General features: G+C 43.0%; 1 protein-coding gene across 2 annotated transcripts in view; it reads left to right on the top strand.

Moving 5' to 3' along the window:
* The first annotated feature begins 1,187 nt into the window (after nt 1-1,187).
* Nucleotides 1,188-27,974, top strand: part of LOC126183447 (elongation of very long chain fatty acids protein AAEL008004-like) — a 261,743-nt gene continuing 234,956 nt past the window's right edge. Inside the window, exon 1 of one of the 2 annotated variants that reach the window (XM_049925439.1) lies at nt 1,188-1,285. The gene's annotated coding sequence lies outside the window, so the exon portion shown is untranslated. The other variant, XM_049925440.1, reaches the window with a different exon arrangement.

Genomic DNA, 27,974 nt, shown 5'->3' with positions numbered 1-27,974 from the left:
GGCTGCTGTTCATGGACGACGAAGACTGTAATTTGCATTCCAGTGCCCCAAATGGAGAAAATGGTCCAAATGGCTCTGAGCAATATGGGACTTAACTTCTGAGGTCATCAGCCCCCTAGAACTTAGAACTGCTTAAACCTAACTAACCTAAGGACATCACACACATCCATGACCGAGGCAGAATTCGAACCTGCGACGGTAGCGGTCACGCAGTTCCAGACTGCAGCGCCTAGAACCGCTCGGCCACTCCGGCCAGCGCCACAAAAAAAATGTTGAAATGTGTGTGAATTCTTATGGGACTTAACTGCTAAGGTCATCAGTCCCTAAGCTTACACACTAGTTAACCTAAATTATCCTAAGGACAAACACACACACCCATGCCCGAGGGAGGACTCGAACCTCTACCGGGACCAGCCGCACAGTCCACGACTGCAGCGCCGGCGCCCCAACTGGACGTGCGATGAGTGGCAACAGGTGGCCTTTCCAGATGACAGACGGCCGTTGGCATGTACGGTGTGATACATCTGAAAGCACACACCCTGCAATAGTCGTTGGAAGGGTCCAGGCCGTAGGAGGGAGCATTACGGTCGGGGAAATGTTTTCGTGGCATTCTCTGGGTGATCTCGTCATTGTGGAAGGCACAATGGACTAACACAAGTATGCATCTATAACTGGGGATCATGTACGCCCTACATGCAGTTTGTTTTTCTTCAGCACGAGGGCTGTACCAGTAGGCCACCGCACGGTGTCACACAGCTTGAAGTAAACGTGAGTGGTTCGAAGAGCACCAGGATGAGTTTACCCTACGCCGCTGGTCACCAGACTCCCCGGATTTAAGCCCAGTGGGACCACCTGGATCGGGCTGTTCGTGCCACGAATCCTTAACCGATAAGACAAGCGCAATTTCCCGCGGCAGTGGAGTCGGCACGGCTCCACATCCCTGTCGGTACCTTCCAGAACTTGAATGAGTCACATCCAGCACGTTCCACAGCAAAAGGTGGTTATTCAGGATTTTGACAGGTGGTCACGTTAATGTGACTGGGCAGTATATCAGACACTGTCAGCGGTGGATGGACGTAGCCGTGGATGGGTTTCGGCCGTCGACTCCGGGGTGTCGCGTGGTGGTGGGGAGCCCCCACCGCGCCTTGCCGCGGGCCGGCCGCGCGGTGCTCACACAGGCGCGCTCCTCTGTCTGCAACGCACGCTGCGCCGCCCACAGCCACGCTCCCGCCGCCGCCGCCGCCGCCGAACCAGTACAGCTCTCCACCTCGCCGGCCGGCCACGCGTGAGTGATCGCTCTTTCTCTTCTTTCCGCTAAAAGGTACCGACACCGAGCGTGAAAGTTGCCATCGCCATAGCTTCTCATTTCTGAGATACCTTGCAAGTCTATTAAGGAAGTTCTTTCGTGCCATATCACCGTAGTTCTAAGTCTTCTGGTTGCTTACGACTTCTGATAAATAGTGATTTTTGCCACCTCAGTGGATTTTAACTGTATAGGACATTTTAAAATCGTGCAGTGCGACTGGTAAAATGCTTGCCACGCCTGACTAATCGATATAAAAAAAAAGTTTCTGACAATGACTGACTAATGGTGATGGTGCTCCTGTGAACGGCTCTTAGACAGGTAGGACATTAGAACTGAATCTGGAGAAATTTTCACCAGTTTCAGACCATCAGTTCCTTAGCGCTACACACTTAATTGGATTGTGATTCATAAAACTTGGTGCCTTTTTCGGAGATCTTTTCAGTGGTATTGTTGTGTCAAAACATTCCAAAGTGGCCGTTCTCTGTTCGTCTTATTGCCTGGCGATTACTGTTCTAATAATTTCCGAATGCTCAACAGCCTGTAGGCAGTGCAAGAATTAGTAACAGAGTGCCTTCTTAGCCCGACGAAGGATGTAATCTCCAGTCTTGAGATAGGAACCACAAAGTCATTCGCAGAAAGAGATTCAAAGGAACTACTAAAACTGAGCATGGGTAGACGGATCGTGTTTAGAAACTCTATTGTTCATATTTGAGACCACCTGGTTACGTCAACACTTTTGGTGGAATTACATCCCGACTGTCACACGATTTCATATGTAACTTAATAAAGGTACGTATAAGCAACGAAAACGAGCCGCTTTAAAGGACTTACGTTTATTTGCAAGATTCCTTTGTCGAATTTGAGTCAGTCATAATGTTTGTATCAACACTAGTAGGATTTACTAAGAGTTACTGTACTGGAGGCAAACCACTTCTACGGACGTGCAAACTAATTTGTCCAATCACTCCAGCCTGCAGTTTAATGAGGACTACAAACTAAATGCTGCTGTCATCCTTCGAATGTGCAGAAGTATGCAGGAGGAGGAAATCAAATCATGTGAAGAAAACAACTCTGTCGGAATGTAGGAAATCGAACTCGAATCCCTGAGTTATCATCCTGGTACTTAAATATTGGGTACGTTCAGGTACGTAACTGTTCCCCGTTCCTCATAAAGCGACGACCAGGACGAGGAGAGGCGGGCTGGATGCGTCAGACCACCAGTCCAGTCTTTGGAGAAAACTCGTTAGCTCTTAGCGCGCTACAGCAAGCAGGTCTAGGTCGCGGGAATCCAGTTTCCCTTTCATATACACTACCTCAACATACCAACCGTCTTTATCGTGCCTACTCCAGGGCGGAGATATGAATAACAGGAATGTCTGCGGTTGATTCAGTTAATCCTCTAGATGCTATAAGTGCTGCGTCCCAAATTGCACCTCGGAATAACACACGCATGGCCTGAGGTGACGCATCAGCATGTTCTGTTTCTTCAAAAAAATCGCTGTTAGTTTCTTCTCGTTGTTTAGGTAAATGCTGAAGATTAACAAGGAAGTATTAGGCAGATTTGAAATCGTTACCTTGTAAATCTTGCATTCCAGATCTCCTGGATGCTTTGCGAAAATTTACAGTCGCTTAACTGAGTAAGAACGGTCGCAAATTTCGCGTTCCTCACCAGCCTAAAATTAAAATTCTTCTGCAGTTATCGTACAGTTTTAAAAAAGTCTAACTTCTGAAACGTAATTTAAAAATGTATCGAAATAATTATTTTGTTTACCAGAGTTGACAGGCGCATCGTGGTGATGAATCAAACGCACTCCTAGACTTGAGTTTTCAACTGTTTTTCTAAGTTATGAACCTTCACAGAACTCGTTCACGAACTGAAACTGGATATAATTCTAATGAAAATGAGGAGCACACTAAAAAGGTTTGTAGGTTTTCACCGTTCATTGTTACATAACGAGGCTCTGTAGACGTAAAACGTAAACACCATTCACGGATTAGGCCATAGGCCTGTTCCGATTAGTTGGACACTGCCTACGAGGCAGTGCCAGGAGTGATCTATGATCGCGAGACATGTTACCAGCACGTACACAATTCCTCCAGCATAACGACACTCTGTTTCCCTTTTATTTAGCAGTTGATCTCATAGTCATGTTATATACGAAACCACAGAATCAATTTCTTCTCTATTACCTTCAGTAATATATCAGTTTACAACAAAACTACGCAAATGTGCAAAACCAAAAGTGAGTAAATGAACGTTTTAGAAATGATTAAATCCGAGAAACTATTAACAAATATCAATTTTCTTGATTCGAGAAACAAGACCCTCAGCGTTTCTGGGGAATGGACGTAGCTTGATAATTAGCACCTTAGTCGAATTTTTTTAGTGCAGGTCATGGATAAATACAAGCCGAGAAGAAGAAATTTGGTTTCAACATTGGAGATCTGGTTACTCGGTCCTTTGTTTCATTTATTACTCATTTGACTTGATTACTAACGCATTCCATTTGCTACATCCGTCGCGTCACTCACTATTACAGTTCTTGTTTGAAACCACATCGGAATATTAGATTCACTCCAGAACCTTTAAGTACAGCTAATCATTTTTAATACGTGAGATATATAGGCTTTAGTATCTTATGCAGAGCGAGAACACTTGCTCTAATAGAGTCCTCATAGCATGGACCGATACACAAACGATCCACATTTCTATTGTAATTCTCAATTGATTCGATAATGAGAAATCACTGATGCTTCACCTTTCACTTCACGCTACATAGATCGGAGCTCAGATAGTACGTGAAATGCGTAGTGGTTCAATATTTTTTTCTTGACCACAAAGATAGTTGTATTTGAGTTTTGTTGCATACATTCATCAAATATTGCACGCTGGCTTCTTTTCATACGCACACAACAAGATTATAAAGAAAATTTGAGACTATCGCAGTCATGGTCTGAGTGGTTTATAGAAATTACGAGAAATTTGATCAGGTTACATAGATCTTTACTCTATTGCACGATTACTCTATTCCACGTTACTCTGGATAACTCGCAACGAACGCTGTCGTCGCAACACTTCGCCCAGTTACTTCTCAAGACGAAAGGTGATACTTGCACATAAAAAAGTTTTGGGCCGTCTTCCGCGGTCTCTGGGAAATACTGATCGGCACTGCTGTCCGTATAGGAATTGGATTTATGTATGTTCTACTTTCATCTCATAACAACAACAACACTTTGTTAATTTTGTTCGTTTACTACATTCTGCAAACAAATTCTCCAATGTGGTATATACGTACCGTATATGGACGCAAAATGTACCTTTTGTTACATGATGATTGGTGGAACGTATCGGAAGAGAACACAGACGTCGTTTTACTACCCGATTAACGACTTTTCTCGGATCCTACCCAGGATATTATGTACTGTTTGGCGTCTTCCACGATCGTTGCATTGTGGTACCACTTTCCGATTTCTCTTAACCGCTGGAACAATCTCGGACGAGTAGTGTAAATCGAATGTCTCTTACGTTGGTACTTTGTCCGATACAATCAGTCAGCTCCACTACAATCTTAGATGAAAATCATGTTTCCTAATTCTGTAATCTGGTGCAATGCATTTCAACTAGCACTGCAGTCTGTACACAAGAAGTTGTAAATACAGACAGAAATTTACTTTAGGATGGCAATGACCTTGTACACCTCATTTCATCTGCAGCGCATTATACGACTTTTCTGTCACCACACGTCAGTTTATTAGATCGGAAAAGCAACGATTCGTTGGCAGCGTTACGAGCCATAACGTTTTGCTTAGTAACTTGCAGCTCAGTCGTTTCCGGATCAGGGTTTCCTTCTCTGTAAGTCTGTTTCATTATAATGGATACACCCTGTCTAAGTTCCTTCTCCGTCAAACAATGTCTGAATATTCCAATAACTAACTGCGAATTATTTCCTTAAAAAAGTATTTGAAAATACGTTTGAGGGTAGAATTACTCACCCATACACCGCAATAGTCATCCGCTGAAAGTGAGAAAGTGCTGGATGTGGTCTTAGTGAGCAGTAAGAGATCACTTTGAAGGCAGAAGATAGTTGACGGCAGTATGCAATTCAATCATGGATCTCAGTGAGAGCAAAGAAGTAATTTCTTTTATTTCCTCATTTACTCTAAATTGCGATGAATGATGAGAACGTAACATCCGATATTTGTACCTTGTCTCTTGTCTAGTTTTATCGGTTAAATACTATCTTTTGCAACTGTAATGAAAGTCTTATTAAGCCCAATTCTAAATCACCTCTCCTCAGGCTTATTTATTGTCAGGTCTTATTCTCACAGTTTTCCAGTTACAAATTTTCTATGGTTATTTGACCAAGTGACGCCACCTACAATCCTAAGCTAATAATACCCACCACTCTCCTAGTTCGAACAAGTATGCTATCTCTAAGCGCCCTACTTTATCAGGTTTAGACGAAAATAAAAACCGCGGTTCTCCTGATAACTGCCGGACTCTTTCAGAAGAAGAATACGAAAAGGCGTTGCAAATATCATTGATTGGAACAAAAGTAGTGAAAGAAAAGTTACTTGTTAAGGCATTTGTTTGGGAAAGATATCATTATGCATAAAATTTTTGCTGATAATATCGTGTGACGTTTCGCAAATGTGAAAAAAGACGTTTCGCAAATGTGAAAAAAGAATCCGCTGTCGGGAAGACCGCGATTTGTACACTCGACCTTGTCTCTTGTCTAGGTGTATAGGTTAAGTACTATCTTTTGCAACTGTGACGAAAGTCTTATTAAGCCCAATTCTAAATCATCTCTCGTCAGGCTTATTTAATCCTTGTGAAAATAGGGTTGTTTCTTTCGATAAAGCAGTAACCGCTGACATTCTTCCCCCTCTACCATCTCTCCCCTCCCCATGCCACCATCTTTGTCAAACTGTGTTGTACTCGGATCCCAAATGGGACTATGGCCGCTTTAAGTCTTTGTGGCGCATCTAAAGCGCGTACAGAATGTTGCCAACTATAAGCTTAAGCCGATATGGGAGCTAGCCTTGATTCTGTACAGTGCTCCGTGCAATAATCGTCCTTCTTCATGGATTTCGTTCCGGTATTTTTCCATCTCCAGAGTCCGGAAAGAAATGTTTGCTAGTTTTAGTATTCTGGTGTTCTTTCTGAAATGTGACAATAACACACAGCGCAACAGCTACATCTGTCAAGCATTCTGCGCAGGATCCGAGACATGTCACTAATCGGCAAACAGAAGACTGTCTTTCTTGTGTTGTATGTTCTAGTCTGACACATTCCTTAGATCATCTTCTACCTTCATCTGAAAATAATTCTATTTTTATGATCTTATTCGTGAGTGTCATCCTGCAAATAAATTCACCACTGCAGTGTCTACAAGCGTAAATTTTGTTTACTGTTCTGCTTCTTTTTGTATGTCTAATATAAGCGTATGGTGGTAAGGATCTACGTCGAAGTATCGGTGCAGGGGTGACGAGGCGAGTTATTATATTTCCACTGGAATATGTCAAAGTTAATGACATGAAGACGTCACAATGACTTGATAGAGCGTTAAAAGAGAGACCGTAGCCTAGTCAAGGAAACCATCAAGATATTTTCCTGAAGCAGTCTAGAGTAACTATGTAAAAATGATCAAGACGGAGTCGTGTGTGGTCTACTGAAGTAGCAACCAGGCAATACTGCTTTGTTACGCCGCGGACTCTGTGCCACATACTGATGTTTAGTGCTTCGTAATCATCAACCTGCTGACGTCGGATTCCCAACTAGCCTGCATCGCTGGAAACCGTTCGTCGATTGCGACTGCGCTGTTGTCGCAATGAGTTCGCTGCTTCCTGTGCATTCCTTCACACATTTCTTTTATGTTTCATAGCTATTCTTAGCTCACGGTTTTAAGAATGAAGGAAAAAGATAACTCAGGATTTCCATAAATCCCTAAGCACGAACTTGATAATCAGTGCAATACGTGATAAACGACTTTGTTGAAACATGTATATCCCCAGTTTAGTTTTTAGAAAGAGTTGTGTTTCTCCCTCTTTATGAACTAAGATACCTCTGAAGTCTGAAGACTACAAATCACCATATTTATATCATTCACCTTCAATTTAACGACTAGAATAACCATTTACTCCAGTATGAATGCTTTAATGATTGTGCACAACACACCAACCGCCATACCTAGAAACATTGCCACATTTCATATAACAACATTCACTTGCTTTATCTAGTTGACTAACAATTCGTCGTTTGTGATTCCTTAATTATACTATTTTCAAACCTACCGGAGATTTGCAGTTTACTTAAACGTTTCTAGTTCTCATTTGAATGTTAATATCACACGCATAGAGAAGGTTTGTTATGTGGGGCACGAAATTTACTTAACCAAAAAACTCGGATGTTCTGTAGTGTTTAGCCGGCCGCTGTGGCCGGGCGGTTCTAGGCGCTTCAGTCTGGAACCGCGCTGCTGCTACTGTCACAGGTCCGAATTCTGCATCGGGCATGAATGTGTGTGATGTCCTTAGGTTAATTATGTTTAAGTAGTTCTAAGTCTAGGGGACTGATGACCTCAGGTGTTAAATCCCATAGTGCTTAGAGCAATTTGAACCAATTTTGTAGTGTTTATTTATGGTGTTCGCCGGCTTTCAGCTTACAAGGCCATCATCAGAAAAAAAAACTCAACTGAAAACCGGCTAAGATTACGAGGAATGCCGTAGAATAACCACAGTTTTTAAACATTTATATCCGCATACTCCACAATCTAACTTACAGTGTATGGCGGAGGGTACTTTGTGTACCCTTTTTCCTGTCCCAGTTCCGAAGCGTTCGCGGGGAAAACGATTGCTGGTAAGCCTCCGTCTAAACTCAGACCCCTCTAATTTTACCTTCATGGTTTTTCCGCGAGATGTACGTAGGAGGAATCAGTATATTGGTTCACTCTTCTATGAACGTACGCTCTCAGAGCTTTTAACAGTAAACCGGTTATACAAAACGCCTCTCTTGTAGTCTTCCACTGTAGTTCGCTGAGGAACTCCGTGACGCTTGCAAATTTACTAAACGAATTTATAACTAAACGTGCTGCTCTCATTTTGATCTTCTCTACTTCCTCGATAAACCCTGTCTGGTACGGATCCCGGACTAGCGAGCAATACTCAAGCATTGGTCGAATAAGAGTTGTGTGAGCTACCTCAGTTGTGGGTGTACTACACTTCCTGAGGATTTTTACAATGAATCTCAGTCTGCCATCAGACTTACCTATCGCCTTACGAAACGAAAAGGAAAGAATTCATTAACAAAAATTGCACCACATCGTTATAGTTTTCTTTATGTTTGTGAACCGCTAGCATAATATTTACATTTTTTTGTAACATTTGGTGTGTGTAGCTTGTCTGCAAAGCTGTTATTTTGCCATTCTAACATTTTAATTCAACCCAAAATTTAGAAACAGCAGTTAGTTTTATTTCTTCATGGCCAGTAACTGACACCGTTTGAGGTAATATAACATCCGTAAAAAATTAAACGGGAAGTAGTTTAATGATGACGCTTGCCATGGAAACTTCTATTTTCACACACAGTCTGAAACTGTCCTACAACTTAATAATGAAAAAATTGAAACGGCACCATACTCAGGTTTTATTGTAAACAGTTTTGTAGTCACGTCGCCAATAAACTATGTACAATGCCTAAAATAAGTCTGTCATAAGGAGTAAAAGAAGTGATCGAATACAGAAAAATTCTGCCAGATTTTTAACCAGGCAGGTCAACAAGTACGAACATAGTAGCGTGTGTTTCTGAAGTTCGTTGTACAAGTATGGTTATATAAACGCTCTGTCCTCCAGGTGTATTGCCCCCCAGTCTCTGCTGAAATATATCTCATCTTCTGATTTGTCTGCAGTTGGTATCATGTCAAGATTATTTAGCTATAATTACTGTCTCTGTATAGTTTTTGCAAAACAATCTTAAAACATTTTTCAAACTCTTTATGTTGTTATTTCTCGGCAGATGTGTTTTTATATTTGTACGAAGCTGTTGCTCAAGAAACTCATATCAATTTTTTAGAAAAATACTCAACGTTTGAATGTGAGGCAAGTCCAAAGAGACAATATCCGAGACAGACCAAAATACGATATTATTGCTGCCACTGAACGCCACATGGAAAGACAATAACAAGACACGAAAAGTTAGGACACGTACAAAGGGTTTAGTCGTGCATGTAACAGTAAATGGAGTGGCAAATTGTCACTCCTCTGATATTACGTCCCATCAGAATTATCTACACTGTAGAGAATCATGCAAGAAGCACGTCTGTGCATCGTACAAAATGGCTCTGAGCACTATGGGACTTAACATCTGTGGTCATCAGTCCCCTAGAACTTAGAACTACTTAAACCTAACTAACCTAAGGACATCACACACATCCATGCCCGAGGCAGGATTCGAACCTGCGACCGGAGCGGTCTCGCGGTTCCAGACTGAAGCGCCTAGACCGCACGGCCACACCGGCCGGCGTGCATCGTACAATCCAGTTTATATGCATTTTACCTTGTTCTAGAAATCGATATAATAAGAATCCGTTGAGTAAGTATGAGTCAGTGAAAGTTAATGCTCAGACATTTCACCATTATTTCTCTGGCCATTAAAGCGACTTTTCCATTTGAAAAAGTTTATATATCTGAGAAACGTAAAGTTAACCAGTTTACGGATTCAGCGATTGTAATTTCGTCCAGACTAGTTGAGTAAGGGATCCCACAAATCGCTGAACGAAATTAACTTACTACCTGTAATAGGACTGCGTTATACCCATAGTAAGCTACGGCTTGATGACAGTTTTCGCCTTTATGCGGTGAGCGAATAGCTTGGGTGACAGCGGAGAACATTGCCACCAGTGCCGTACTGCCCCTGACGTAGTACGGTGACCGCTGGCGCAGCACACGCGGCGCTAGAAATGCTGAATCGCCATGCGTTATTTCCCATCAACACTCCATATCACAGACGTCGCCACTAGTGCTGGAATTCCAGTGTACTTGCTACAAAGGGTAATTAGCGCTCGCGAAGATTCTCACGTTCGGAGATCTATAGTAAACTTACGCCATGACAAGACGCCTCTGTTCTAGCATTAATAGTTCTGAATAATTATTACTCATCCTGTTACCGCTAAAATGAGTGTGGAGATTAATCATTGTGTAAACAAGAATATATCCCGGAAATTTCAAACTCTATAGTGAATGTTTCTCACGTGAAACGCAAAAAATTAAAGACGCAATAGATATTCCGCCAAACAATGCAAAGTCGTGAATAACCGTCCATTAACGATGAGCAAAAAGTAGGCAAACATATGTATGTTCCGCCAGAGGTAGATAATTAGAGTGACATGAGCGAAAAGTGCCGGCTGATTTACGTACTTTGCTCTTCCGCACAGTACCGTACTTTGATTTTCAAGGTTGTGTGAAGTGAGTTATAATGTCAACGTACGAGAAGACTTCACAATGTAAGTTACCCATTATTATGGCAGGCCAAGTAAGATTTACTGATTACTGCGCTACACTTCAAAGTGACACACATGTATGAACACATTTCTCTACATAGTCCCCATGCCTCTGCGAACAACGGACGGGACGTTCTATCAATTCCTCGAAGATCCGCTCCCCGGTCACAGAGCCATACGAGAACCACTGTGTGAAAGTCCTCGTCGTTGGAAAATCTCTTTTCCCCTAAATGTTCTTCCAGCTCGCCGAAAATATGGAAATCGCATGTGCAATATCTGGACTTCCCGATCAACATGACTCTCATCTGTGCGTACTTGGGCAACTTGTGGGCACACTTACAGTACGCCTGGACGCGACATTGGATTAAGTGCACATACCGCCAGAATTTCGAGACGAACCTGTCTGCAGTTTAGACTATTTGCCGACAAGAATCGCACTGTCCCGCGTACTTCAACTTTGTGGTACGTTTCCAGTTGCCGCAGCATTCTACTTCCACTGTGTCATACACCTGTTATCCGCACCGCAGCAGAACTGTTCAAATGGTTCAAATGGCTCTGAGCACTATGGGACTTAACATCTGAGGTCATCAGTCCCCTAGAACTTAGAACTACTTAAACCTAAGGACATCACACACATCCATGCCCGAGGCAGGATTCGAACCTGCGACCGTAGCGGTCACGCGGTTCCAGAGTGAATCGCCTAGAACCGCTCAGCCACACCGGACGGCTGAAATATTTCTACAGGAAACGGAGAACATGTACTGTCTCCTGATCATGCACCATTCTTGCTGCACAATGGTCCTTAACATGGGACGATATGTGTAACTTACTTTCACAAGTCCGTGGGTAAATGATCAACAAAGTTAAAAGTATTCCGGATTTTTAATGTGGCAAATAAATTAATGTTATCTCATTAAATTCTTCCGGATGTAGTGCCACGTAATCTTATAACATATTCACATAAGATGTCTGAAAGACAGCAGTAACAGTTTCAAAAATAAACTGAAATCATATCCCCTTGACAACTCCTTTTATACCATAGATGATTTCTTGAATGGGAATAAATAAATGTATATCATAATATATGAATTTTGTTCCATTTCAGGGAATGAGGTAGGTTATAAAAATCTGAAAATTTTAAGCTTTTCTAAAAAAAAAAAAAAAAAAAAACAACCTTGATTCATGTGTGCATTTCTTATGCACTTGACATGTTCCACATCAGAACGGTCACTGTACGTTTGATCAATGGAAAACGTAACTAACTAAAAAACAACTAAACCGACGTTTCGTCCGTGCTGCAGCGACTTTTTGTGGGCAAAATTTAATGAAAGCATGAAACATTAAAATCGAGTCATGCATATAAAATTCAGTCATTGTGTTGTGATAAAGAAATACAATGTGGTTCGGTTCCTTTTTTTAAAAAAAAGTTCATTTGACGTCATTGATAACCTCAGAGTTGTGCACACGTAAGCGCCAAGCAAAAAAAAAAAAAAAAAAAAAAAAAAAAGTGGTTCAAATGGCTCTGAGCACTATGGGACTTAACTTCTGAGGTCATCAGTCGCCTAGAACTTAAACCTAATTAAACCTAACTAACCTAAAGACATCACACACATCCATGCCCGAGGCAGGATTCGAACCTGCAACCGTAGCGGTCGCCCGGTTCCAGACTGTAGCGCCTAGAACCGCACGGCCACTCCGGCCGGCCGGTTCAAACACACACACACGTTTATTTAACCAACAGAATCACAATTATTGCAGTGAATTCGCCTCCATAAAAGCTTAAAAGCTAAACCAATCTTAATATTCCAATACTTTTGCACCGACCGTACAGTAACATTCGAATATACAATTTTCTGGAGCTCAGCATTTGTGTGACGTGCTAGTACTGATTCGCCGTGCGCTGCAATTCTTTCCCTTTTACTGTGTGAAAGGAATTTTACTTGTAATAATCTACACTATGAGGCAAAAGGAAGATGGGAGATGGTCCCTGCCTTCAACTGAGAAGACATTTATCGAATACCGAATACTTTATCTGTGTTATATCTACGAATGAGCAAGAGTGATTAATGAATATTATGGCAATCCATCACTTAAAAGAGGATATCCTGATCTGCAAATATAGGTAACAGACTCCGGAATGTACGTGTTGCAGGAACGGATTAGTTGGTTGTTCGTTGCTTTCCTCTGTCAGCCATTACACTGAGTGCTGTGGGACTGCTTGTTTGCTTGTCCGAATTGTAGAAGTTCTCAGGTTCCCATACTCAGCATCCCAGTGGAAGGTAACAAACGGAAATGTTGCGCATATATGCACGCTGCAAGAGAAGCGAGTTTGTTGTACTCTTCTGCTGACAATTTCAAGCCATACTCATAATGGATCAGTTCACTTGATAGCATGTAAAGCATGAACAGTACAGATATCGTAGTCATTAACTGCGGGCCTTATAAATCATAGGTATAAGTTGCAACTGCTTGGAACACAGTATCCTCACTTCGTGCTGGTTCTTTATTCTATTGCATTCTTTCTCCGAAGGGGAGACTTATTCGGATTGTAAAAACGTTACACTTGACATTCTTTCCGTTTTCTTTGAGTACGCAAATAGCTCTCTTTGTTTATCTTCGAAATACGATATGGCACGGTAACAAGGACCGATCACTAGCGCGCAAAACTTAAGGACGAGGCTAAATTTCGCATGATATTTCACTGCCAAGTAACATAGCTAGATGGAACTCTGACCAGACGAGTACATAGAAAGAACTGCCGCAATATAGTACAGAACGTAACTGGAAAAAAACACACAATAACACGAACAGAAATAACATTTCGTTCGAAGGTTATAATTACACCGAAGTTACCGCGATTTACGATGGTCCACTCGACATTACAAAGGACGGGACGTGATTCGTAATAGGGTGTGTAACCACCACGGACAGCAATGCATACTCTGCAATGTGCGCCCATGCTGGCCACAAGGTTAGTAAAGAGTTGTTGCCATAGGGCGTTCCATTCCCCCCACTAACGCGGCTGACAACTGCCGTATGGTCACTGGTCCCTGTGGACGAGCAGAAATACGTCTCCCCGACGCATCTCGTACGTGCTCGACGGGGTTTAACACCGGGGAACGGGCAGGCCAGCCCTTTCGCCGAATATCCTCTCGTTCCACCTGCACATTGTCAGATGGCTCAGATGGCTCCAAGCACTATGGGACTTAACATCTGAGCCGCGCGGGATTAGCCGAGCGGTCTCAGGCGCTGCAGTCATGGACTATGCGGCTGGTCCGGGCGGAGGTTCGAGTCCTCTCTCGTGCATGGGTGTGTGTGTTTGTCCTTAGGATAATTTAGATTAAGTAGTGTGTAAGCTTAGGGACTGATGACCTTAGCAGTTCAGTCCCACAAGATTTCACACACATTTGAACATTTTTGAACTTAACATCTGAGGTCATCAGTCCCCTAGACTTAGAACTACTCAAACCTAACTAACCTAAGGACATCACACACATCCATGCCCGAGGCAGGATTCGAACCTGAGACTGCAGCAGCCCCGTGGTTCCGGACTGAAGCGCCTATAACCGCTCGCCCACAGAGGCCGGCGCACATTGTCATCCATAAAAATGAAGCCATGGTCGAATGCACCCCTCAAAAGACTCACTTAGGGAAAGAGCACAGTGTCATAATGGTACATCAAGAAACGCTACTTAGACTGAATCTGCTCTCATCCGTAAAGGGCACGGGAACCCACTCCTCGTTGGACCAGTCCCTACGCTCTTGACATCTCCGCAAAGGGTACCGCCTGCGTGCGGGTGTCAGCGGAACACAACGTACCGGCTGTCGGGCAAAGAGACGAGCCCCATGCGTGAGATTGCGTGCCTTGCTGTCTTGTTAAATGTAGCTGCAACTGCGCCCGCTGTTTGATGTGGGCTACTTCTTGCCTGTTGCACAATGTAGCGGTCATCTGCTGTATCAGTATTAGCTGGCCATGGTCGACCACTTCCTCTCCTTCAGGCAGCGGTGCTTATGGTTCGGAACGTTCGCCATGCACTTGAAACGGTGCTGTGAGCGGTACCAAACTCTTGAGCTACACTTGTCACACTTCGTCCTTCTTCCAGTTTCCCGATGATTCTTCCCTGTGTGAAGTCATCCAGATGTTGTCTCCGGGCCATGCTCTAATAAAGAACACCACCGCAGCGCACCGTAACAGCTCACTTATTGACACACACTGTATTTTCCAGTTTCTTCAACTCGATTGCATTGGAAGGCCAGCCTCATTTGGCGCTATAGTCACTCTGACCTCATGCCATGTGATATTCAGCTTTCTCTGCACAACTGGGAGACGTCTGGCACACACTTACGCAGCTTCGTTCATATTCATCGAGTAGTTACTAAGTTATCGTACTTTCTCGATCTCGTCCTTAAGTTTTACAGAGAAATGTAGTATGGAAGAATGGGGAGATTTTAGCTCACCACCTAAAAAACACTGGATTCGTATTCAGAAAGACCGCCTTTCGAATTCCATCAGGCTAAGATGATTTAGGTTTTTACGTGTTTTCCCTCAAACCAATTCAAGGAATAGTTCTGTTACCTCTCCATTGACCATGTGGTCAGTAGAAAGTGAAACAGAAAACTTATTTTCTTCGTAAGACATTCACTTGGTCTGACAGACATATTTGTTGCTTTGCCCGAGGCACATGCTGCGGGATACATCAATCACAAACATCATAGGAAGCTATATTTCACTACATCAGTTCGTTCTCTGGACTAGGTCTCAGTTTCATCAGTTTCATGCAGCATATGAAATGGGTCTTAAAGATAAAATTACTGTCTCGCGTTGCATTTGTCCGTTCAAACATAGGATGTGCCAGTACACAGTGAGGTGACGGAAGTCATGGACTACCGATATGTACACATACAGATCGCTTACATAAAGTACAAAAAGGTAGTGCACTAGCGAAGCAGTCACTTGTACTCAGGTGATTCATGTGAAAAGGTCTCCAAAGTGATTATGGCCGCAGGGAGGGAATTAACAGACTTTGAAAGCGAAATGGTAGTTGGAGCTAGACGCATGAATTTTGCATTTTGGGAATTGTTAAGGAGTACATCGATATCCATAGTGGCAACAGTGGACCGAGAATACCAAATTTCAGGCATTACCTTTCACTATGGACAATGCAGTGGCCGATAGACTTCACATAACGACCGAGAGCAGCGGCGTTTGCGTGAAATTGTCCACGCTAACAGACAGGCAACATTGCGCGAAATAACCAAACAATAACAAACAATAACAAATCAACGGGGGCGTACGGTTAAGGTATCCGTTCGGACAGAGCTGCGAAATTTGGCGTAATGGGCTACGGCAGCAGTGGCCGACGCGAGTGCCTCTGCTAACAACACGACATGGCCTGCAGCGCTTCTCCTGGGTTCGTGATCGTATTGCGTGGATCCTACACGATTGAAATCGTAGCTTTGTAAGATGAGCTGAAATTTCAGCTTGTAAGAGCTAAAGGTAGGTTTCGAGTGTGGCGCACACCCCACGAAGCAATGGACCCAAGCTGTCAACAAGACACTGTGCAAGTTTTTGGTGGTTCCATAATAGTGTGGCTTGTGTTTGCATAGAATGAACTGAGTCCTCTGGACCAACTGAACCGATCTTTGACTGAAAATGGTTATGTTCGGCTACTTGGAGACCATTTGCATTCATGGACTTCATGTTCCCAGACGACGATGTCGCCAGGCCACAGTTATTCGCGATTGGTTTGAAAAACATTCTGGACAGTTCGAACGAATGATTTGGCAACTCAGACCACCCGATATGAATTCCAGCGAACAATCATGGGACATAATCGAAACGTCAGTTCGAGCCCAGAATCCCGCACCGGTAACAATTTCTCAGTTAAGGATGACTATAGAGGCACCATGGCTCAATATTTCTGCAGTGGCCTTCCAACGACTTGTTGAGTAATGAGATGCTGCATTATGCTGGCCAAAAGGAGGTCCGACCCGATATTAGAAGGTATCCCATGACTTTTTTCACCTCAGTGCATTGTGTGTTCCAAGCTAATATAAAATCTTGCAGCACCGCAGCCGACTCTGGATGAAGTACTTTCTTATAGAATACTAGGGGTCCCAAAAGTCGAAAAAAGCTTTAAAATCTGAAACGGGAGAATAGCCTATCCTTTGTTACTCATTTATGAGGCACAATCGGGTCAAATGCTTATCGCACGTTAATTTTGCTTACGTCACGCTACTATTAGCAGCTGTCGCGCAATGTACTAGGTGGTGAACAGTCGACGTTTCGCAAGCATTTTCTGGACTTCTCAGCATGCTGCAAGAATGGCGCCGAGGGGGGTACTAGGTTAAGTGGTGCATCGGCAAGGCTAGCCTCGCCTTCGAGTGAACGGCGGGTCAGATTCCTCTGCGACCATCCAAATTTAGGTTTTCCGCGGTTTTTCAAAATCACTTAAGGTAAATGCTAGGACTGATCCTTTGAAAAGGACACATCCGACTTTTTTTCCCCAACTTTCTTCAACCTGAGCATGTGTTCATCTCTAATAACCTCACCATCGACGAGGCGTGAAACCTTAACCTTCCTTCCTTCGTTCCTTCCTTTCCATCTTCCTTCCAAGAGGAGCGTTGTCGTTTCTTGTCGATTTTTCCGTTCTCCTCCGCGATGAGCAGCTGCGCTGAGAGGACCTCTGAACGAACAATAAATGTCACTTGGCTGTAGTCAGCCTTAAAGCGAAACGTTGCTAGAAATGTGCGTTTTTAAGTGATTAAGATGCTAGATCAATATAAGTGGCTCAGTGTTTAGAACAGATACCACGCAACTAGAGCTCAAAATTCTGGACTGGTCACTCCACAATGTTGCACTTCTTCCAGAAACCACCAAGCAAACCTAACCGAAGTAAATTTCTCCGGTGCCTGGTCGCCCTCTTTTGCCTTTGCACTATCGATGGGACAAACGCAGCCCTTATCTCAAGAACTGTACATTACTACTACCAGTTCCTAAACTTGCATGAGGAGTGCTGACAGCTGAGGGCAACCAGCGCTGAATAGCATTTTTTGCGTGGCCGCAGGGGTGCTAAACCGCGTTTCAGCCTTCTCGTAGATACTTCTTGACTCTCACTGACAAATGAGTAGTTTCCAGATTTGTTATGTTCAATAACGGTTAAGAAAATTTTGATGATTCAAGATTTACGTATGACTATACTGATTCTGCTCAGTATGTCCCCGTGTAGCAGACTGACAAATATTTATAGTATTTAGTCCCATTTCTTTGCCCATGAAAGCCTTCTAACTAAAAACGAAGGAGAGAAAAATGAGCCTGTTACAAGCTAGTCATGTCGTTTTCCATGTCACTTGGCACGACCAGTACTGCATGATTTGTATTCTTGTCAATAAAAGTGTGCTACCTCCACAGTTCAGTTTCTTTCTGGCTTCAGATGATAATCTGTAATGCTCCACTAATATTTCTATTGATCCCTCCTGTGACAACTACAACGGATATTGGCTACAAGGTACTCCTATTCTGCAGTTTTTGCAAAATAACTTACCGTAAATGCCTATTAATATTCACTTTCTCCTCGCAGCCATTTCAAATAATTTACAGAATTATTATTTTGATAACAAAATGTAGCCCACAAACTTCAACGATTTACATAACCGGCAACGCTATCAGGCTAACGCGGTTCTATTTGGGGCAGAGGTAGCAGATTTCAACACTGATGCTGGGAGAAAGTTAAATCAGGTGAATATCACCAGAAAGCCTGGAGAGACAGTGATGTAAAATTCTGAATCAGTAGACAAATCCTTTCATCTCAAACCTCTCTATAGCCTCTCCTGGAGAAAAGACGTGTGACAATGGTGTTGATGTGTCCCTCGGATGGTCAATGACCTCTTCAGCTCTGGTATGGCTAGCAGTCTTCTGTCTCCCACTTATTTCTACAGCAAGAGTAACAACACAGATACAGCACACACTTCATCGCTGAAAGATGAGTAACCGTTTCTCAGAATTTCAGTGTATCCCACGAATATAAATGAAAATTTATCACAATATTCAGCTCAGAACTAATAACTAGACACTACCTATCTCAAAGGCAGCCGCAGAAACGAAAACATCTCGATATATATGAGAAACGAATAATTCAACTATAGTCATTCACTGTAATAGGCAGTCAAACTTATTACGTGATTCTAATTCAATACACGCCATTATTTTTGGATAATCACCTAAAATTGTGACTAGTCGCACAAATTTTTCGATTTTCTGGCGTTGAAATTCTGCTGATGGGTCACGGTATCACAGTAGCAAGGCTGCTCCTGTTCATCGTTCACAGTTCGCTGTCCACCAGCTTGTTGCTTTAACTTGGAGAGAATACAACAGCCGCAAAGGGACAGAATCCCACTGTAATCACTTAGGCAATATACGTTTCGAGTTTAACCAGTTGGGATTTATTATCATAATAAAGTGACAATGCTTTTACAGAACTTCCCATGGTTTTGTTTTCCAAAACTTCATATAGTGATGTTAATTGTTGGCAATATGTTGGCATACGTAATGACGATTTGCCAATGGTGAACGAGGTACAAGGTGCAGACACATGACTTTCAACTCCTCTGCGACCAACAGTCACTTCTCTCTCGCCGGTCAGTTGAAAAGTCAGTAGAGCGTGCAGCGCCTGTTTTACAGAAGCTAGGTGATTCCTTCGAAAATAATATGGTGTATCTTTGTTAAGCGCTATGTATTGTCTTGACAGATATCTCCTTATTCACGAATAATGGCGCGAACGAATTTTTGAACATCACTCGAACACTAAATTTTACGTCTATACATCTACATGACTACTCTGCAGTTAACACTTAAATACTTGGCAGAGGGTTCTCCGAACCACCTTCACACTATTTCTTAACCTTTTCACTCCCTAACAGTGCGCGAGAAAAAAGAACACCTGAATCTTTCAGTACGAGCTCTGATTTCTCTTATTTTATTACGATGATTATTTCTCCATACGTAGGTCGGCGACAGTAAAATATTTTCGCTCTCAGAGGAGAAAGTTGATGATTGAATTCCGTGAAAAGATCACGCCGCAGCGAAAAACACATTTGTTTTAATGCCTACTACCCCATATCGCTTTTCATGTCAGTGACACACTCTACCCTATTTTGCTATAATACTAAACGAGCTGGCCTTCTATGGACTTTTTCGATGTCCTCCGTCAATCCTATCCGGTTAGGATCCCGTACAGTACAGCAGTAATCTAGCAGAGGAAAGACAAGTGGAGTGTAGGTAGTCGCTTTAGTAGACATGTCGCACTTTCTAAGTATTCTGCCAGTAAAACACAATCTTCGGTTTGCTTTCCCCACAATATTATCTATGTGATCATTCTAATTTAAGTTGTTCTTAATTGTAATTTCAAAGTATTTAGTTGAATTGATAGCCTTTAGATTTGATTTCTTTTCGTACTCATGTGGATGACCTCACACTGTTCCTCATTCAGAGACAATTGCCAAATGTCGTGTCTAACTGATTTTGCAGTTGGTTTTGATCTTCTGGTAATTTTACTAGACCCTAAATGACAGTCCCATCTGCAAACAATCTAAGAGGGCTGCACAAACTGTCTCTAAATCGTTTATATAGCTCTTGAACAGCAAAGGACCTATAAGATTTCCCTGGAGAACGCCAGCTACCTCTCCTGTTCTCGATGATTTTCCATCGATTACTACATACCGTGACCTCTCTGACAGGAAATCACGAACCCATTCGCGCAACTGAAGCGATACTCCATAGGCAAGAAGTTTGATGTAAAGTCTCTTGTGACGAACGGTATCAAAAGCCTTCTGAAAATCTATAAATATGGAGCCAATTTGAGATTCCATGTCGATAGCAACCATTACCTCGTGCGAATAAACAGCTAGTTCATTCCCGTCTCGCCTCAGATACACACGATGCAAACTTTTACAAAACGCTTTCACTTATGAACATGAGATTTACTCCAGACACAGACAGATGGTACTCTGAATCCTTCACGGCAGGAGTGGTGGTCTCAGGGAGGGCATTCGGCCACCAACTATCACTAAAGCTGACAAAACCTATATAAAAATACTGAACCCATAGAGAAATGTAAAAAGGCAGAGGAGGAGAAGAGGAAAATCTATGAAAAGCTATGTGATTCTGAAATATTCATAGCTTTGCAGTTGTACAGTTGACTTTACCTTGAAACAGAAGAAAGTTTTCTAGCTAAATCCTTTCGAATAATTCGAATGTCTGTTAATCCCACAATCATTGATCCGTGTATTAAAGATCCCACTCAGGACGGTGCAGACGAGTAACAAGAATTTTAGAAAGGTTACTAAAGAATCTGAGCTGGCTGTTGCCTGAAGAGGTCCGAGGAAACTGAATGAGGCCACACCACGTCCTCCTGACTGTGCCGTTCAATATTTCCAGCAAGTGTCACGTCGCTCGTCGTACAGTATTGCTTAACTTACTCTGTATTAAGCGCGCAGGTGCTACCGAGTTATCCGGTCAGGACTACGATACAGCACATTACAACACGGTTAAGCAAACGTGTTGCGTCCATTATTTGCAGTTCCCCTGGAACAGCAAACACGCTGACGAAACAGTATGGTATTACGTGATCCACTTTGACAGCATTCTGCTAAGCCCGGCGGCCCTGCTCTTGGCTTTCACCCTCACTGCCTCTTCACAAAACAGCGCGTAGCGGCCTTCTCTTTCCCTCTCTCACTCTGTCTCTGTGGGAAAGGGTAGGGGGAGGGGGACAGGAGAATGTCTGACTGATTATTTTTCCTCCTTTATAGTATCCCATATCAAGACCGCTAGGGATGATCTTACGTAGAATGCACACAATTCATTTCTTACTGCGGCTCCGAACAGATTATTTTAGGAAGTTCCAGAATGTCTGCGGCGCTGTGTGACTGAAGAATCGGCATAAGCTTTTCTTCAGTTTTTGAGTGCGATGTATCATGTTACACAACTTATTTGTACACCATAACACGTAACTCAGTTTGTTTTCAGACAGGGATTAATGACAGCTGATTTGGAACACGAGCCTGTTTGGGTGTAGTTTTCAGGTGGTTTTCTACAACCGTCTAGGCAACTGACGGACTGATTCTCTATCCTCGCCTCATAAATGTATCACGCAGTTAAAACAGAAATAATAAAATAAATTTACTAATTTCTTGCAGATAAGGTTCGTGTAATGCAAGTAAATGGCTCTGAGCACTATGCGACTTAACTTCTGAGGTCATCAGCCGCCTCGAACTTAGAACTAATTAAACCTAACTAACCTAAGGACATCACACACATCCACGCCCGAGGCAGGATTCGAACCTGCGACCGTAGCGGTCACGCGGTTCCAGACTGAAGCGCCTAGAACCGCACGGCCACACCGGCCGGCGTAATGCAACTAAACGAATCGCTGTTTGTATTATGTCATACGTGTTTCGCTTTTTTATATTTGTGAAGCATTTTCAGTGGCCCGTAATACGTGTTTGTTATTGAATATAATGATTGTATTATATAATAAATACATCTTTTTACAGTTTTTCATGTTTCTCTCTCTTCATTGGGTGAGAAATAACTTATTGTAGGACAAGTTTCAGGAGGTTAAATTGGTAGGTCTATTTACTGGAGGTGGTTGGTTCAAATGGCTCTGAGCACTATTCGACTTAACTTCTGAGGTCATCAGTCGCCTAGAACTTAGAACTAATTAAACCTAACTAACCTAAGAACATCACACACATCCATGCCCGAGGCAGGATTCGAACCTGCGACCGTAGCGGTCGCGCGGCTCCAGACTGTAGCGCCCAGAGCCGCACGGCCACTCCGGCCGGCGTTCTGGAGTTGTACTTAGTTGGACCGCGTACCTCGGATGTCCGATTTTCAACATTTTATGAACACATTTCGATTTAAATTCTTCCTTCCACTGCTCGCTGCGTTTTTCTTTGACACGTTTACTGTATGAAGCGCTGTCAACTGTTGCCCTATGTTCTCTTTGTTCGTCTTTTGTTTGTGCTTTGGAGTCTGTATTTAGTTTAATATTCTTTTGTTTCTTGTGTATGTGTGTGTGTGTGTGTGTGTGTGTGTGTGTGTGTGTAATACTAGTTATACTAAATTATTATTGAATATAGTCATGTTCTACGTCTCTGTGGCTAAAGTGCTCAATGAATTGTTGCTTATATTGATTTGATCATTTAATACTTCCTTGTTCATTGCAAGGGCTCGTGATATGTAAAAGTTTACCCGTAATATTAGGCGTTTTCTGTTCTGATTGTTCGTCTGATAATCTTCGTATCCTGTTCCATGTCGGATGGTTCATGTTTATGCTTTATTAGATGTTCATCAAAGGTAGAATGGCAGTTTTTATATTTACAGATTTTTATATGTTCATATATCTAGTTTTCAAATTTCTGCCTGTCGTTTACGAATGGTTTGGATTTAAACAGTTGGAATGAGCAAGTGTCCCATTTCGAGTAGGTGACGAAATACTGCTGCTTGATGCAATTAAGTCTAAAACTGACACCTAATACTCGCCGTTCTAAATGAAATGAGACTACAGATTCAAGATGACTATCGATGAGGATACAAATATTTAAAACAGTACCCCTCATTTTTACTGTTGATAAATACGCTCTTGGTACTCACAAAAATATCGCCAACGGGGCATTAGCATAAGAGTACCATACTCAATGATTTTCATCAAACTTTTGAAGTGGAACAGTTCCCACTACATATATTTCTTCTGAAAAGGCAACTGGGCAGAATGTCGTTAAAGCAGAAGCCAGGCTTCACTCGGCTGATAGCACTTCAGCAAGAAACACATCAAGAAATTACACTCATTTTGGTATTGCACCTCTATAAGTGTGATAAACATTAGCTCAACATGGCTTGTATCCTATTCATCACCACTTACGAGCGTGATTGTGTCAACAACTCCTACAATATACATCGATGGTCCGAAGAAAATCCTCATAGCTCTGTAGAAACAGTTCTTTAACTCGACGCGTTGTGTTACTTAATCGTACTGCAGAGCTCATGTATGGATAACTTCTGCAAAATGATTTGCCACTGTTATCAGATGAGGTCCTTCGGTTACAATATTGGGTGTGGCATACCCTCTGCATATCCTACCCATCGATTGGGACTGGATGAAAAGCAAAGTCTCCAGATAAATAGTAAACACAAAGAAATTAACTAGTCGCTCGTACTATGTGTGGTGCCACGTACATAAAATTACAACAATACGTCTGCAGAAGAGTTATATGACTTCATGTAGCAAAAAGCATTGAAAATTATTGAAGTCAGCGAAGGGAGTTTTAAAAATAGATTTTACACTGGTGCGTCACTGACTTGTTTCATTACGTTACTATTATTCTGTTAATCTGTTTGTGATTCTTTTTATAAGGAGCAGACAAATAGGCGTTGAAAACTGAACGTTAAGTATATAAATTGAAAGTTTTCCCCCTGAAAGTTTACCTTTAATCTTGAGAAACAGACAGTATGTGTACTTAAACGACAGTTGAAAGATCGCTGCTCAAACCATTCACGTGCAGTATTTCTGTAATTCCAATTAACTAAATGTCGTAACACACTTTCCGTGCACATTGAACATTATTTGTACGTTTCTGAAACAAATTATTTTGCAAATAATTATGTAGAAGAACTGAGCGTGAAAGAAATGTAGACAGTACATAGTAAGAGAAACTTAAAAATATGTCCCTCAAACTGCTGTTTGTTTTTCATTACATTTCATATAACATACTAAAACATACGAAGAACGCAGGTCCTCGCGGGTTTTGTTCGGAAGCTCGTGGAGGACACAACTAGGGAACTCGGTAATCCTCCCGAGAGAAGAGCCAGCCTTAGGCAATGAGCTCGCCTACCCTGTGTGTCGAACTTCGAACAGGACGGGGATGGGTGTGCCGCCACGCAAGTCCAATATGCAGAAGTGGGGTCTCCTTCCGCATGAAGCAAATTTTCTGCGCGAATGTGATGACGTGCAAGTTCCGGGCCACCCGCTGCTGGAAGAACCTTGCGTACTAGAAGAGCATTTTCAAGTTAACAACAAGGTTATTTCAGCCGCGGTTTTCTGGAAACAACTTGCTCAAACGGATACGGAAAATAAACATAGTAAATCTTAATTCCTGCAGAGAAAAATCTATTTTTCCTAGAAAAGCTCTCCCTAATGTGTTTCTAAATCAAACAAGGCAGTGCAGTGATGAAGTACTGGATACATATCCAGACCCACAGTCAGTTAAACGTCCTCCTGTTTATCTACAGTTAGCTTTCATTTCCTTTTCTTGAATTATTCATTGTGGATGTTGACTCGTTCCGTATGCGAACGTTGCAGTTGGTCTTTTCTTTCGCCAAATTCTTCATCAAAATCGTGAGCTGTCACTGACGAGACTAATTTTCTTACAATGGGTCTGCAGCTTATATGAGATCAAAGAACAACATACACTCCTGGAAATGGAAAAAAGAACACATTGACACCGGTGTGTCAGACCCACCATACTTGCTCCGGACACTGCGAGAGGGCTGTACAAGCAATGATCACACGCACGGCACAGCGGACACACCAGGAACCGCGGTGTTGGCCGTCGAATGGCGCTAGCTGCGCAGCATTTGTGCACCGCCGCCGTCAGTGTCAGCCAGTTTGCCGTGGCATACGGAGCTCCATCGCAGTCTTTAACACTGGTAGCATGCCGCGACAGCGTGGACGTGAACCGTATGTGCAGTTGACGGACTTTGAGCGAGGGCGTATAGTGGGCATGCGGGAGGCCGGGTGGACGTACCGCCGAATTGCTCAACACGTGGGGCGTGAGGTCTCCACAGTACATCGATGTTGTCGCCAGTGGTCGGCGGAAGGTGCACGTGCCCGTCGACCTGGGACCGGACCGCAGCGACGCACGGATGCACGCCAAGACCGTAGGATCCTACGCAGTGCCGTAGGGGACCGCACCGCCACTTCCCAGCAAATTAGGGACACTGTTGCTCCTGGGGTATCGGCGAGGACCATTCGCAACCGTCTCCATGAAGCTGGGCTACGGTCCCGCACACCGTTAGGCCGTCTTCCGCTCACGCCCCAACATCGTGCAGCCCGCCTCCAGTGGTGTCGCGACAGGCGTGAATGGAGGGACGAATGGAGACGTGTCGTCTTCAGCGATGAGAGTCGCTTCTGCCTTGGTGCCAATGATGGTCGTATGCGTGTTTGGCGCCGTGCAGGTGAGCGCCACAATCAGGACTGCATACGACCGAGGCACACAAGGCCAACACCCGGCATCATGGTGTGGGGAGCGATCTCCTACACTGGCCGTACACCACTGGTGATCGTCGAGGGGACACTGAATAGTGCACGGTACATCCAAACCGTCATCGAACCCATCGTTCTACCATTCCTAGACCGGCAAGGGAACTTGCTGTTCCAACAGGACAATGCACGTCCGCATGTATCCCGTGCCACCCAACGTGCTCTAGAAGGTGTAAGTCAACTACCCTGGCCAGCAAGATCTCCGGATCTGTCCCCCATTGAGCATGTTTGGGACTGGATGAAGCGTCGTCTCACGCGGTCTGCACGTCCAGCACGAACGCTGGTCCAACTGAGGCGCCAGGTGGAAATGGCATGGCAAGCCGTTCCACAGGACTACATCCAGCATCTCTACGATCGTCTCCATGGGAGAGTAGCAGCCTGCATTGCTGCGAAAGGTGGATATACACTGTACTAGTGCCGACATTGTGCATGCTCTGTTGCCTGTGTCTATGTGCCTGTGGTTCTGTCAGTGTGATCATGTGATGTATCTGACCCCAGGAATGTGTCAATAAAGTTTCCACTTCCTGGGACAATGAATTCACGGTGTTCTTATTTCAATTTCCAGGAGTGTATTTTATTTTAATCATAAGCTTTTTGCTGTACAATTTATTTATTTACTTGTAGTGATACAAGTTGTACGACGAGCTCATTTCGGCGATTTGCCATTATCAAGTGTCCTTGTGAAGATGATGTAATAAGTATGATATCGTTTCTTACGTATATGTTAACCTATGTCCATGTGTGGCACGTTGCGCTTTCGTCTTAGTTGGTGTGATGTGGTCCAAATAGCATTTTGGAGCATAAACGTCGGTAAATATATAACCGACATTTACGCTCCAAGTTGCCATATGGACCCGGTATCACCAACTAAGACGTAAGCGTAAGGTGCCATATGTGAACATAGACTAACATAGACGTAAGGAATGATATTACACCTATCACACTGTTTTCACAGGTACACTTGATAATGGCAAATCATCGACACTAGCTCGACGTGTAGCTCCTTTCACTACCAATAAATAAATAAACAGTGGAACAAAAAAACTTGACTGATTTTGCCGGTGGATGCTGGACACAGCCATGGCAACAGCACAGTAATTGAAGCCGGCACTATATAAATTACTGAACGTTCATCAAGAGATACTTTAAAAAAACAAACTAATTTTATAGGCTCATAGAACCTACATTTATTACATTCAGTTGCACATACATTATCTCTGGAATTATTACACGTTTAAAGCTTTCCCCTCAAAGATTAATGTCAGCGCATGTTCTTTTATTTCTGCGTATTACATGTTCTTCACTTTGTAATACTTCGACATACATTCAAATGTCAGTCAATGACTGCAGTGATGTAATCGGTATCTAGAACATCCTTTCCTGTTTCGAATTTTTAGGCAACATCTGTGAGCCCAGAAAATTCCAAAGGAGCTTCTTTCGGTAACAGGCCATCGATTACCTTTACGTAATTAGAAACTTCGAAACGCAACAGAAAGGTCAACAAACCAAGTGGCAAATGATACGTTCCACGCGCTGTATACTTAAACAAGCAGCTGGTTGTCTGAGGAGAGCTTCGAAAGCAAACCACCGTTTCCGCTAGTATTGTCTAAGTAGCTCATCGCGATCACGTTCTTGTCTGTTCTGCGTAGGATATATGTTGAACTGTTAACCTCACAGACAGCAGCAGTACTTCCCATTGTGTTGTCACTGTGCGCACAAAACCAGTGATTATCTACCAATTTATAGTAGGGGCTGATAAAAATTCTGCCAAAACGCTAATGTGTTCTCTAGGTGGCAGGAGAAGTTAAGTTACAAGTACCCTGTTTATGCTCTAGATACCCGTTTTCGTTTCTGATT

This window comes from Schistocerca cancellata, chromosome 4 (genome assembly GCF_023864275.1).
Source record: "Schistocerca cancellata isolate TAMUIC-IGC-003103 chromosome 4, iqSchCanc2.1, whole genome shotgun sequence".
NCBI classification, from domain to species: Eukaryota; Metazoa; Arthropoda; class Insecta; order Orthoptera; family Acrididae; genus Schistocerca; species Schistocerca cancellata.
Note: the sequence above shows the minus strand (reverse complement) of the source record. Positions and strands in the feature narration are given on the sequence as shown.